Consider the following 14,379-nt stretch of genomic DNA (forward strand, 5'->3'; position numbering starts at 1 on the left):
AGAATGCCAGCTGTGGGAAAGGGCTGCTAGGCAGTAACATATTCCCAGAGGGAGCAGATCCCCCAGCATTGCATAGGTGAAGGAACAGTTTCCAAGAGGAAGCTGCTTGGAGTGGAGAGGGGGCGAAAAGGACCCCAAAAAATTAACTTGCTGGTAAGGGAGTGCACTCAGTTTTGGAAGCTGCTTGGAGTAGCCCGGGGCCGGAGTCAGGGACCCAGCGATGTTCTCCCAAGCCGTCCCAGCTGTGGCGTCAACCAGTGGTGTCCCAGCGCAGCGCTGGTCCCCAGCCGGCGGTGCCTTGAGCAGAGAGAGGAAGAGACTCCAGAACAGCCTTAATGCCCCAGCTTTGGTGCCTGCGGCTTCCAGATACAAGAGGAGCTTAAAGCAAACTCTGGCGATGGGCAGGACCACACGGCACCACTGAGCAGCGGCCCCGGCCCGACTGTCCGGCCGCACCGTGGCAGCGCAGGCGGGACCCCGGGGCTCCTGCACCGGCTGCGGCTCCGCAGGCACGGGCAGGGAAAGGAGCTGCCCGCTGTCCTGGGAGAGGAGGGTAAACAGTTACACTGGAGAAAGGGAATTCAAAAAACCCCAAAAAACCTATGAGGAAGGAAGCGGCAAATGTTAAATGGGTGACTCACGATGCGGGATGACTAATCCCGTCAGGGCACAGCTCGTGCTGCGCAGGGAGCCGGTGCCGCGCTCCGGGCGGGGAGCGCAGAGCGGCTGCGGCTCCGTCGGGGCAGCCGGGCCGGGCCTCGCTCCGCACGGAGGGAGAACGGGCCGGTCCCGGCGGGACTCCGCGGCCGGTACCCGCGCATCGGCGGCGTGACCCACTTTCCACTTTCCGCCGCTTCCTCCCGGCGCCCGACACCGCCGCTGCCGCGCCACCTGCCCGGCCCCGTCCGGGCCCCGCGCCCGCCGCGGTGCGGGGCTGCTCCCGTGCGGGGCTGCTCCCGTGCGGAGCGCTCCGCTCCGCTCCGCCCCGCGCTCTGCCCGCGGCTGCCGGTGGCGGTGCCGGTGGCGGCGGGGCGGGGAAGCAGCGCGCCTGTGCAGTGCCGGGGGCCGGGCCCAGCCCGCCGCGTTACACAACCGGCCGCCGCCAGAGCCGAGTTTCACAAGTCCCGCAGCCCGCGCCCCCTGTGCGCCCACCGCCTCACCGCGCACCGCCGGCACTGCCCCCGGCCCGCCGCGCTCATGCCATGTCCCCGCCGGGCAGCGGGACCCCGCGGGCAGCGGTAACCCCTGCGGCCGGGGGGGCACCGCGCCGGGGCTGGGCATGGCACTGAGAGCGGCTCCGGGACGCGCATCTTCCTAGGCGGTACGTACGGCCGGGACCGCCAACCCTGCCCGGCACGGGAGGGAGGGATGGAGGGAGGGAAGGAAGGAGGGGACCCGCACCTGCAGCCCCTGGGAAGAGCCCCCGCTGCAGGGCCGGGACGCGGCACTCGCCGCTCCGCCCGACCTTCGTCGGACACTGCCAGGACCGTCCCAGGTAAGTTCTGAAAAGGAAAAACTGACAGCTGCAAGTCCTCTGGTTTTTTTCCTTTAAAAATCTGTGTACCGTCAAGACGGGCAGAGGACGCAGCGCAGAGTGTCCGGGGGGCTCTGGCTGTAGAGGGCAGGCGGGAAGGGGACCCCGGGGCCGGGATGCAGGAGCGCATCCCGAAGCCGGCACCGGCATCCCCGTCCCGCAGCGCCCGTGCACCGCGGCGCTCGGAGCCGCTCGGAGCCGCCACGGGCTGAGCGCGGCTGAGAGCTGCGGTGATTTGGGATTGAGGGAAGCTGATTTTCAGGAGACTGAAATGGGTCTGATCGCAGGCTTCTCCTTCTGTCTTAAAGTTCGTCGTTCGTGGAATGTATTTGACTGAAATAGGTTGGAGAAAAACCTCTGAAATGAGTCTTGCACCTAAAAAGATAGCATCTGAAATCCAGGTTGAAAAGTCATTCTTCCCACCAGGGTTGTTGTGTCATTTGATTTTACAGAATGTTTATACTATGAGTAGGAATTAAAAAGGCTTTGAAAGTCCCCCACGTTTCAGCCAGGATTTGTGAATGGTAACTCCACGCCTTGGTCCTTAGTGGCAGAAATTGTGAAGTGATTGCTCTGGGTAGCTCGCACTGGAAGCGCAGGTCGGAGCTGAGCCATGTGTGATTCATCAGTGAGGTGTCGCACGCGGTTTGCTGTAGTCCTTTGTGAAGTGCCACAGTCCCCGAGGGCAGGAGGCAGGTCCCGGCTCAGTGGATTTTGGAGAAGTCCAGCACAGCAGTCCCTTTGCGGAGACAGAACTGGCACCCGAGTGCCAAGCCGGGGCACTTGATCCTGATCCGTGGATGAAGTTGTCCCCGTCAGCAGGGGGGTGGCTCTGGAAATAATGCCCCGAAATCAAAGCTGTTGAGCTGCCCCATGCCTTACCTGCCTGGGGAGGGTAGGGTTATTTATTAGCTGGAGTTTATTTTGCTGTGTGCAGTGAAAGCTGTGGTGCTGATTTCACTAGAGGGATTAGAATTTCTGGTGTATCCATGAGAAAATCTTAGGAGTCACTTCCTTCATTTTTGAGCAGAATGCCAGTGCTCCCTGTTCCTTATTTTGCTGGATCACTGCTGGCTAATCCCTGGCTCTGGAAATGTGAATTTGGCTTAAAGAGACAGCTAGCTCTTCATGGGTTTGATGTGTAGGCTTCACAGTCCTCAGAGATGTAAGGGATGTTGTTTGAAGTTGCAGACACTTTCAAGAGTACGCAGTGTGCAGCCCTGGTAGTGAGTGTCTGACAATGTGGTGTTTTGGTTGGGAATTTCTGTGATTTTTATAAACTTCCTAGGCTGCAGTTCCTCACCATAGTTATTCAGTCAGAATAATACATTCTGACTGAATTTCATGTATTTCAGAAAACTACATTGGATTTTGGGTTTTTAGAACCTGTATTTAAAAAAAAAAGTAGATCATTCTCCTGTAATGTGCTAATCAGAGTAAGCCTGACTGTCAGTGTTGCACCAGGGAGGACCAGAACAAGTGCACTTGGGACTCTGCAGCTGATGGAGCCCCGACAAACACAGCAGGCACTAATGAGGACAGGAAGCTCCAGGAACTGCCAAAAGTTGAAATTTGTGTGGAAAGGAGGCATTCGTATCTCTTGGGTTGAACATGTGTAGTACCAAACCGTTGGAATTTTTCTGGAAGAGGTAATAGGAAAAATAAACATGGCTTTAGGAGTGGTTGCTTGCTGCTCACTTATCCTGATTGTTCCATGTTGTGGATTACAATTAATTGATTTAAAGGAAAAAGTTAAATTGGCTTGAAATGTGTTTATAAACTGCAAACTTCAGTAAGATATGTGATGGTCCTTGGGTTTTAGCCACTGAGACTATATCTGTATTAAATTATTTTTCTGGTTTAAGACATACATCAAGTACACAAAAATAGCTCAGAGTTAAAGATTAAAATTAGCAAATGAGTAGTTCATAATTAAAGTCTCATGATAGAGGAAGTGGCATTACATTGCAGAGATACTGATGTCAAATCCAACTTCTGCTCATTAGTAGTATCAAAATATTGGTAGGATGTCTTTCGAGTTTGGAGCCAGGGCTTGTCTGTGAACAGAAGTTGCTTTGTTTTGTCCTAAATTACTCAACCTCCCAAGATTCACATGTAATGGTACAAAGGTTTTAGTGCCAACATAGATCATTCTTTCAAGACTGAAACAAGCTGTGTGCCTACATCAGAGTGACTGAATTCACGCTTGTACTGGAACACTTAGAGATCCTAGTGAAATAATATGGCTTCAAACAGAACAGTAAAAACTTACAAACACCAAAATATATGAACCAATGCTTTCTGGTATTATTGAAATTATAGACCTCTCTACCACTCCAGTTACAAATCTCTGTCAGGAAAGTCAAACAGCTGTATTTATTTGTTAGTACCTGGATGACCCCCTTCTTTGGGTGAGTCCTGGCTCAGCTGGGGCCGTGCTCTGCTGCAGCAGCAGCTCTGTGCCCACCACAATGGCCCTGGGGTTTTGCTTTCCTGCCTGTAGCTCCACCAGCTCTGTCCCATCCTCAGCCCAGGCTGAGGCCATTCTGGGGTTTTTGCCTTGTTTCACTGCTACTTTGGTGTGACCAAAAGTATATGGCCAATATGCCCTGTGACCATAAGCTGAAGGAGCAATGTCCCTGTAGAAAAGTCCTGCAAGACCCGAATTGTTGTTACTCCAGTCTCAGTTAAACCCAGATTTAAGGGAGGCTGAGGTGGTGAGAGGCCTCAACAAGAGCTCTGTGCACAGCTGGGCACACGGGCTGCACATCTGGCCAGCCTCAGAATCACCAGATTCAGTCAAACCACAAAGGTGTGTGCGATTAATGAGAAACTTTGACCTATTTCATATTCCTTTATTGTCTTTGGCCTTGTCTACATAGGGAAATTACACCAATTTAGTTTAAGTCTGTTTTAGAAGTGATTTGATTAACCTGATGTGACCTTGTGTATGGACATTCTTATTTAGGTTCAAATGAGCTTATTTGGGTTCAACCAAAACCTGCACTTAGTCAATTTGCACAGAACTGAAATTAGACATGCCTAAACTGGAAGGGGAACTGATGTCTCTAAATAATGACACAACTTTCTCATGAAAGCAGAACCTTCTGTAGAATCTGGAACAGAGTGTAATTACTGACAAATCTGCAGGCAAGTGAAAGCTATTCATAGCAAAGGTTTCAAAAAAAACCCAGGGAAAACAGGCAAAACTTAAATATCTTGGTGAGACAAATGAAGAAGTGCCAGTAATCCCAGTCCTGGAATACTGAAAGCAGAGCCACAAGGCTTGCATAGCTGGCAGCAAGGCTCTCCCATGGCTCTTCAGATGCAGAAGAGGGCAAGCATTTGTGTCCTTTACAGGGAGTCCCTAGAGACTCAGAAAATAAAAAAGCAATGCAGGAAATGTTAGGCCAGCTGGTTTGAACACAACAGTACCCAGCGTCTCATGACGTATTTTGTAGGAAAGAATAATTAGGAGTGGGAATAATGAGGAAGCAGGGTAAATTACAACGAGATTTTATCAAAGATGGATTGTGCTAGACTAATCTAACATCTTTTTCATATAACAGATTATTTAGATGGGGTAGGGTAGGAATGCCATTTATCTAAAGCCAAGTATTTGATACCATGCCCCACAGGATGTTATGGCTTAAAATGAGGATGGTTGTTCAAGACAAGAATTGAAAGGTAGAAAATAATCTGGCCAAAGAGAAGATACAACCATTGCATGCAAATAAAGTTCTCTGAATGGAAAGAGGCACTGAGAGAAAGTCACCAGGATGGAGGGAGATTGTTGGTGCTGCTCCCTTGGGACCAGGCTTGGGGCTGCTGGATGGATCCACTCTGACCTGTGTGCGGGGTGTGGGTGTGTGCCCAGGAGCTGTGTGGGATGACAAAAACTTGGGAGGAATTGTCAGTACAGAGGAGGGTCACATTATCACATTAAAGGTATTTAGATTACTTTGTTGATTGGGAGTGATAGACATAAAATGGCATTTAATAGTGCTGAGTGCAAAGTCGAGTGAAGTCATAAGCATAGAGAGCAGTAACAAGAATTTCCAGTGTGAAATAGGAGCTCGTCAGTTGTCCATGACAGAAGGGAGAAATGTGGATGCACTGGCTGTTCAGAAGATACCTGGGAGCAAGCACTGAGATGCAGCTGGGAAGGAGACCAATGATGTCTTGGATACCAAAGGAAAATAATGTGAGAAATTCAAGGAAATGTGATAGCAATCATTGTACAGATCATCATACAGGGTGTCAATACAAGAGCTCCAGGATGTTTTTGGAGTGGTTTACTGATATTTTGCATAGTTCAAGACACCCCTGCCAAGAAAACATTGAATTCCAGCAGTTGGAGGGTGAGAGATGTGGTTACACAAACACATCTGTTGTGCAAAGTGAGGTTAAACAGCATCATCTCTTTAGCTCTGGCAAGGTGAACCAGTGAAGGGACAGGCTACACTGGGGTATTTTACACACAATTGGCACTATATAGAAAGAGAACAGGAAAAAAATAAGCTAAAAGATAGCATCTGCACTAGGTCAAATTTTCTAAATTGGTCATGAATAAATTTGGGTGGAGAATTAGAAGAAAGCTTGTATCTACCCAAGGATTGAAGTTGCATAAGAGTCTTTCAATTAGGGTAGTTTTGAGATAGATCTTGATAATCTTATGAAAGAGGTTATACAATTAAGTTAGAGAGTTCCTGGAGATAGGAAATTACATTTGCAGAATTAGTTCTTTGCTCTGCAGTGTAGCCATATTTTTAATGTATGCTTGAAGGAGAATGGATCTTGTTTGTTTACACTTTTAACCCCATGTCTCAAGTCTTCTGCTGTTTTCTTGGGAGATGAGGCAAGAAATATTATTCTCTGTTGCTGCAGGTTTGAATCTTTTTTCTCCCACATCTGAGTTCCTCTCAACACTAGACATTGAAAACGTACAGTGCAGATTCCTTGTAGCATTAAACAGGCACAATTGCCTCCAGATTTTTCTGGCGTGCTCCCTGGTTCAACCTGTTCATCAGATTTTGGGCCAGAGATGTTTTTCCTTCAGCCTGTGTTGCCAGTGACCATATTACACTCCATGGTGTATTTTCTGGGATCTGTTGCTGGCATAAATGAACTCTGTGTGGCTCCATGGGCTGCAATACTGGCAGTGATCTTCACCTGCCCTTTGCTATGTCTCAGAACTGTTTAATCTTACCTGCTTCTCATGTGAATCATAAGTTTACTGTATGACATGAAGATGTGTTCTTGGGCTTCTGGTGCCCCTTGGCAGGTTGAAGAGTTGTTGTTTTCCAGCATTGTCTTCCAAGACAATGAGTGCTGGATTAGGGTTCCCTTTTAACCTGATATTGCTAAAGTAAGTTGGGAACCTGGACTTAGTATCAGCTCTGCTCTGGTGCTGATCAGAGCAAAATTCTCTAAATCATGCAGGATAATATCTAGAAGAAGTGACTGCTGACCACTAGTGATGAATTAGTCACTTTAAAAACACAGTGTGGTTAGTATAAAGTTGAACATATGATATCTATCTTATTGCAAGAAGGAGAGAAGGAAGTAGATAAAACAAGACAGAAATGAAGCAGGCAAGGAAGAAGGAAAACAGCTCAACTTAGCCTGCAGCAGAGATTGCCTACCTGCTAATGTGTCTGTAAAGGGAAATTGAAATATTGAAAAATGTCAGCGCCAATGAGGGTAACACCGAGGTGGTAGAAGAGGAAGTACGTTAACCAAACTCCATGGAGCTGTTGAAATGCATTGAATCATCTGACTGACTTGTATTCTTAGGCAAACACAATCATACAATTGATTAATTTGTCGACATTCCTTTAGTGCATAACGCTATGGTAACCGGGAGGCTCGCTAAACAGTGCTGTGGAGAGAGCTGCAAAACATCTTTGTTTGGGGGAGAGGGAGGGGGCAGAGCCAGGCCTTGGAGCCCAGGCTGTGGAGGACACACACAGACACACACAAACACACACACAGGCACACACAGCTGTGCACTGGAGCTGGGCTCCTGTTGCAGGTGGTGGAAGGTGAACATCGGGTGGTTTGCAGGTCACACACGTGTTCTGGGATGATCAGAGAGGTGGCCCTGCCTAACAACTGCCTTCAACACATTTGCTACCTGATCTTTGCAGAGCTGACAGGCTGTACCACCCTCCTGCTGGGTCCCTGTCACCTGCTGTGACAGCAGGCAGGGACAGCAAAGGGTTTGGTGTTTCCTTCACTGCTCTCCCATGGCACGCAGGGCTCTGCCACCCTGCACATCACCTTCCAGCAGCTCCTGGCACCTCAGTTCTTCAGGGCTGCTCTGCAGGAGCCTGTTGTGTGAAATAGAAATGTGTTTTCAGTTTTACACCGAGTTCCCGGGTTTTGGCTGGCTGCTGTGTGGTACCTGCTTGTACCTGTCTGTTCTCTGTGTCCTGGCTCTGGGCAGAGGCTTCACCTCTCTTTATCCATCATGGCTCAGCAGAGACCTGCACTGGGCCTCTGCCTCCCCATGACCGTGGAATATTCTGAGTTGGAAGGATCATCCAGGTGTTCCCCCTCACCTATAAGTAAATGTGAGGTGCTTTGCTGAGTGTCAGTTATAAGGAGATTGGCTGATGGACTAATAGATAAATGCAAACATATTTGTAGGTGTGTTTATTCTTGTTTACAAAGTGCCAAAGCCTAGGCAAGATTTTCGAGTATGTAGCAATGGCAGGAATCATATCTATAAAAATGCTAATCTCCTCTCTTGCTTCATCTGTTCAGCCCACAAACACATGCATACACACATGCTTAAAGGAAACTAATAAAAGGTTTGTTGGTTCTTTACTGGGCTCAGCCTACTTTAATTTTGGTTTAATGCAGAGCACAATGCAGTGCATTGCTTCCGCACAATAACGTTTTGATCATAAACAACGAACTAAGTAAACCATTTTTTGGGGTAATTAATGAGCAATAGATGAGCAGATAAGAGTTCCCATTGCTGATAGGTATTTTGCATAGATATGGCAGCATTATAGGAAGATTTTCAAGCCAGTGCAGAGGCTTTATCTGAAGGGGATGAGATAAACCCCTGGCTCTGATGAAGGCAAAGGTTGAACTTCCACCAGCTTCTTTGTGGGGACCTCTTCCAGAGTATCAGCTAAAGAGAAAAATAGGAGTCAGTCCTTGTTTTTAGGCTGTTCAAAGCTCTACTGCACAAACTGCAAATAGGTGTTTATGTATAGAGGAGGATGCTGTGTGTTTGGTCCACTGTTGGCTTGTCACAGCCAAGGCAGCAATTAGGGAGGCTCTAATGGCTGGGGAGGGTTACACCCCTTGCTGAGGAAGTTTGACCATAAACCTGTTTGTCCTGTCTCTGAGTGCAATGTACACTGGCTCAATATACAGTAACTTAAAAACATTCACTCTGATCAAACTGCTTCCAATCAAATTTTATTAAGTGATGTGTTAAGTGTGTGTGTTAAATGACTCACACGAGACAAAAAGGTGGGACTTGGGTTGACTCTGCTACTGATATATATATTAAAGATGAGTATTAATAGTTTGCTTTTACTCTTGAATAATTCTAATGGCTTCCTTTTGGGACAGGCTTTTTGTCCAAAGGGCACAGCAGGAAGTATTAATAAAACAAACTCTTTGTGCTAATCTTGACACCTACATTTTCTGTTTAATTTTGCTTATGCAGAGGGCTGAGCCTTCTCATTAGTGGAGACAATGTGTCAACAGAGGAAAAGTGAGTTACTGTATTTTCTTTCCATCATAAACGCTGGGGTTAACCTCCCACACTCAGCAGTGTAATTGCACAGGGAGCTTGCACTGGCCTTGGTGCCAGTCCTGGAGCAGACAATTCTCATTGCTCATCCTGCTGCAGCGTGGGCTTCTGAGAAAGCACTTTCTTATCTGAGCCATCTCCACATCTCATGGGACTTGGCCTTTCGACTTGGCCTTCCAATGGACTTCAGCTCTGTTGTGGTGTTCACAGGGGTCTGAGGATGAGGGAAGAGACAAGGATCTGACTGTGTTTCAGAAGGCTGATTTATTATTTTATCATTTATATTACATTAAAAATATACTAAAAGAATAGAAGAAAGGTTTCATCAGAAGGCTGGCTAAGAATAGAATAAGAAAAAATTATAACAAAGGTTTGTGGCTTGGCTCTCTGTCTGACCCAGCTGGGCTGTGATTGGCCATTAATTACAAACATCCAACATGGGCTGATCAAAGATCCATTTGTTGCATTCCACAGCAGCAGATAATCATTGTTTACATTTTGTTCCTGAGGGCTCTCAGCTTCTCAGGAGGAAAAATCCTAAGGAAAGGATTTTCCATAAAAGATCTCTGCAACACAGCTCCAGTCCATGAGACCTCCAGGTGTCTGTGTCTCACTGGGCTGGAGCTGAAGTCCGTTATTTGGGGAAGGTTGCACCACTCAGGAAGCCTTGCTGAAAATTATTTTGCATGGGAAAATTGTCTGCAATTCTGTTTTTCCACTTTCTGGAGATAATTCAGAGTGTGGAAGGAGAGGCTTCCAGAAGAAGGTGGTTAGAAGGAAAGTATATTTGATTCTGCAATAATCCTGGTGTGTTGTCTGGAAAGGGCGAAAATCCATTGCCTAAATGGGAGAAGAATAATTGCCAAAAAATGGACTAAAATTGCCACTAAGCCATTTGTAAACCTGAAATGGGCTGAGTCAGAGTTTTGTTTTATCCAGGGTACATGTTTTGAATCTGGAGCTGAATTCCTTATATTGGGTATATTCATAGTTAAAAGGGCAAGGAGTGTTCAAATGGAGTCTGAAGTGTTAGAATGATGAGTTTGTTGGTAGTACACTGTTGTGACTAGAGCAGAATTTCTGTTTTCACTTGGGGGATGAAAAAAGACTAATGCCAACAAGAACAGCTTCTGTGTTGTGATTTTTTTTTGAAGGAAAGCATGTGAATATTAATAAATGATCCAGCTGGGATAGCATCTTTCTTTAAAATTGTCCTTAGAGATAGTGTATTATATTAACAAACATGAATTTAGTTGTACAGTAAGTAAAATTTTATAAATATAAATCATCAACTTCTTGCAAAAGTTGCAGTGCTGAGGAAATTTTTCTGGGATTTTCTAATATAGGCTGGTTTGAATTGTTTGAATAAGAAGAGATATTGGTGAATAAATCAGATAATGGGCTGCTTTACACAGAAGGCATAATGCCTATTTATGATGTATAGAAGTCCTAAGAGAGATGAATTGCCAGTTTAATCTTCTTTGGATTGTGTTTGAAATCTACTTTTATGCAGCATTTCTGACTGCTTTAGAGATTACTCTTCAGACACTTACATAGACTTCATTTCTATTTGAATTACAGCTCTACAAGGTCACTGGCAGGCCAATGCTCATTTATTTCACTTGGTTTTTAGTCCCTTGACCTTCAGGTAATACTTGTTAAGTGTTGCCAAAATTTTTATTCTGTTCTAGTTGCTCTGGCCAGAACTTAGGAAGCTGAGTTATCACCGTTACCAGGAGTAATAGAGACCAACTCTTCTGCCTTTGGAGTCTTTGCTTTTATTTGAGAAAAAAATTGGAATTAATATTTGTCTTTCCTGACATGAACATCATGCTTTGTTAGGGTAAAATGTCAACCAGCTTTATTAGCAGCTGATTTTTCTCACAACCTTGCAACTCTTGCAGCAGCTTCCATCAAAGGGCCCTGATGGGGAAACATTGGTGAAAGGATGACATGCAATGCTGGAGAGGGGAGGAGCAGGATTGCTACTCTGCATAAAGGCAGCAAGCATCTGGGAGATATTAAAAACTTCTGACAGGGATAGGAAGATAATTCTCAAGATAATTCTGCATTGAGCTCTGCTCTAGCTTCTGTCTCCTGCCAGGCTTCCCAAGCCTTGGGTCACGTTCATGGCACCAGGGCAAATTCTGAGAAAACTGGGCTGGTTGTGTCACCCTTCAGCTGCAGATGCAGCAGAGCTCCCCCATTGCAGTGCAGCACCAGCAGACCCAGTCTGTTATCACCCTCCTATTGAGGATGATGGTTTCTAAAGCATTAACATTCATGTCAGGTCTAGATAGGGATCAGCAGAGGCTTAAATCATTGTCAGGAACAGATGTGAGACACCTAATCAGTTATTTCCTAAGGAAAATGAGTTTGATTGCATGAATAGTTGTAAATATTTCATTCAGCAGCTCAGCTACTACAGCAATGGTAAACAAGCCTCTGAGGCTGAAGAGAAGCATTTTGTGGCACTGTACTTGATTTCTTATTCATTTTAACTTCAGTGCAGAAGAAATAAGTTTAGGTACTTAGGATTACATTTTGTGGCAGCACTGATCGTAACCAGGGGCTCACTTTGAAGACAGCCAAAGAGAAGCATTGAAAGGTTTGGGTTGGAAGGGACCTTAAAGATCATCTGATTCCAGATGGCAGGGACACCTTCCACCAGACCTGGTTGCTCAGAGTCACATCCAACCTGGCCTTGAACACTTCCAGGGGTGGGTATCCACAGCCTCTCTGGGCAGCCTGTGCCAGGGCTTCACCACCCTCACCGTGAAGGATTCCCTCCTAACATCTAATATAAATCTAATCTCATTTAGTTTAAAACCATTCCCCCTTTTCCTATAAATGTCAACATATGTAAAAAGTGTCTCTCCCTCTTTTTTATAAGTTCCCTTTAGTCTTTGAATGTCACAGTGAGGTCTCCCCAGAGGCATCTCAAGAACCCCAGCTCTCTCAGCCTGTCTCCACAACAGAGGTGCCCCAACCCTCTTATCGTTTTTGTGGTCCCTTCTCTGGACTTCCTCCAGCAGGTCCACATCTTTCTTGTGCTGAAGACCCCAGACATGGATGCAGAACTCCAGGTGGGCTCTCATGAGGGCAGAACAGAGGGAGAGAAGCACAATCCTTAACATCCCTAACCCGATAACCATGCAGCGCTCATCCTTGGGATGAGCGTAGAGCTGGAGATCCTGCCCCTGGGAGGTGTTCATGGCACCAGGGTAAATTCTGGCTTTGAGAGGAAGATGACAGCCTGAGCACCCATCCGCTGCCTCAGCTTTTGCAGTTGGTGCCAGGCTGAGGAGATGAGCACAGCCATTGTGGTGGCTGGGCCAGGATCAGGCGCTTTGTGCCCCTTCGGGCAGTGCAGCCTCAAATCTCTGCTGGCTCTTTGGAGAATTGCTCTACATAAGCAATAATTAGGGACACAGATTTAATTCCTTGTTTGTTTTGCACTTCTTACTTGTTAAAACCAAATTAAATTGGAAGAAAGTTTGATATTAAATCGGGGCGGGTGTAAAGCCAGTTTCAAAGTAGATAGAGTGTCAGTAGTGATCTCTTGCAGAAAGGCTGCTGAGAGGAAGGAAAGGAAGGAGGAAGTTAGCTTTTCTCTCTGCCTAATTGAATGTTTTCCCTGTTTGAGTTTCAGTTAAACTACTGTGTATTTTGCTTGTGATTTTCAGCAGATGTGCACGTAAGCAGTGCACTAAAGGAGCCTGGCAGTGCAGATGATGTTTACCTCTCAAATGTGGTGTGGCATTCTGAGGAAACTGGGACTGCCAGCTAAAGGTCATGGGCATTTTTAACTTCTGCTGCTGGCTTCATGCTCCTGTGTAGATGTTGGTCAGGAATCTTGCTGGTCTTGGTAGTCTTCTGTAGTCAGATTATCACAGAAATAAGCTCCATGTGCTTTTTATGCATGTACATTAAAATATGATTCCTTTCATCAGCTGATTTTAATGTGGATTTTCTCAGCCAGCCTAATTTTGTTCTGTTAAATACAGTAACAGACATTATTAGTATATGGTGACTCAATTTAAGGTGCTTTAGTCAGGAAAGCCCTAGGTAAAAAACTTGTGTTTACCCTAATTCTGGAAAACACAAATATATCCTGCTTCTTTCACCCAAGAATTACACAGGTGGTTAAAAATAGAGACATGTGCCAATAGATCTGGCTGAATGGAGGGCCAGGCTCTGAATGCTATTTTCACTCTGTCCCAGGTGAAATATGTTCTCACACTGCAGCCTTTTCTGCTGGGCTAGTCTCTTACCTGAAAACCAGGGACCAGAGGTGTCAAACATTCAGATTCACCATCTTTGTCAGTCACATTCATGCAGCCAGCATTGCTCAGCAGGGTGGCAGTGCCCACTACTACTGCCATTAACTTACTTGAGTAGAGGAGAGTTATCCTTTGGGAGAGAGGGACCCACGTATTTCATTTAGTGGTCATGCTGGAGTGTTGATTTAGACTGATACTAGGAGGATTCTTGGTACTGGACTGTTGCAGATCTGAAATAAATCGTATTTTAAAATATTCTGTGTGCTTGCACAATTGTAATAACCCACAGACAGAATTTAGATGTTCAGAAAAGCACATATGTTCTTAATATCAAGGATGTCCATCCTTGAGGAACATGACCAGTTCTCTGTCCAGCATCTTCCACCCTGAGGAGGGGATTTTGGGACAAATCCCCCTGTCCATGCTGCAGTGGGGGACAAGGGACCCTGCAGCATGGTCAGAGTCTCTTTGAGGACAGGGCAGTAGGAATGGTGCTGTTTGATCCACTCCCCTTCCCCTGACCTCTGTGTTTAATCAAATCTTTTTTACATTTACATTATCTGGGAGGGACACACCTTTTCTGGTCTTCAATAGTTAAAAAAAAAACTCCAAGAAAATCCCCAAAGTGAATTGGACATTCAGCCATGCTGAGTCATATTTTGTTATTATGAGTGATTATCCAGCCAGCCATGCAAATAAACTGTTAGGGGAAAAAAGGATGTGTGTGAATAGCTTATCTATGACAGAATGAGGCCTTGGGTCTTTGTGCATAATATGTGTAACAA

At 46.1% G+C, this 14,379-nt stretch overlaps 1 protein-coding gene across 2 annotated transcripts in view; it reads left to right on the forward strand.

The window, feature by feature from the left end:
* The first annotated feature begins 1,383 nt into the window (after positions 1-1,383).
* Positions 1,384-14,379, forward strand: part of PASD1 (PAS domain containing repressor 1) — a 51,234-nt gene continuing 38,238 nt past the window's right edge. For both annotated transcript variants that reach the window (XM_054289782.1, XM_054289783.1), the window contains exon 1: positions 1,384-1,495. The gene's annotated coding sequence lies outside the window, so the exon portion shown is untranslated. The remainder of the gene's footprint in view (positions 1,496-14,379) is intronic.

This window comes from Melozone crissalis, unplaced genomic scaffold, assembly GCF_028551555.1.
Source record: "Melozone crissalis strain CALT ecotype California unplaced genomic scaffold, PUWL_Pcris_2 ptg000068l_1, whole genome shotgun sequence".
NCBI classification, from domain to species: domain Eukaryota; kingdom Metazoa; phylum Chordata; class Aves; order Passeriformes; family Passerellidae; genus Melozone; species Melozone crissalis.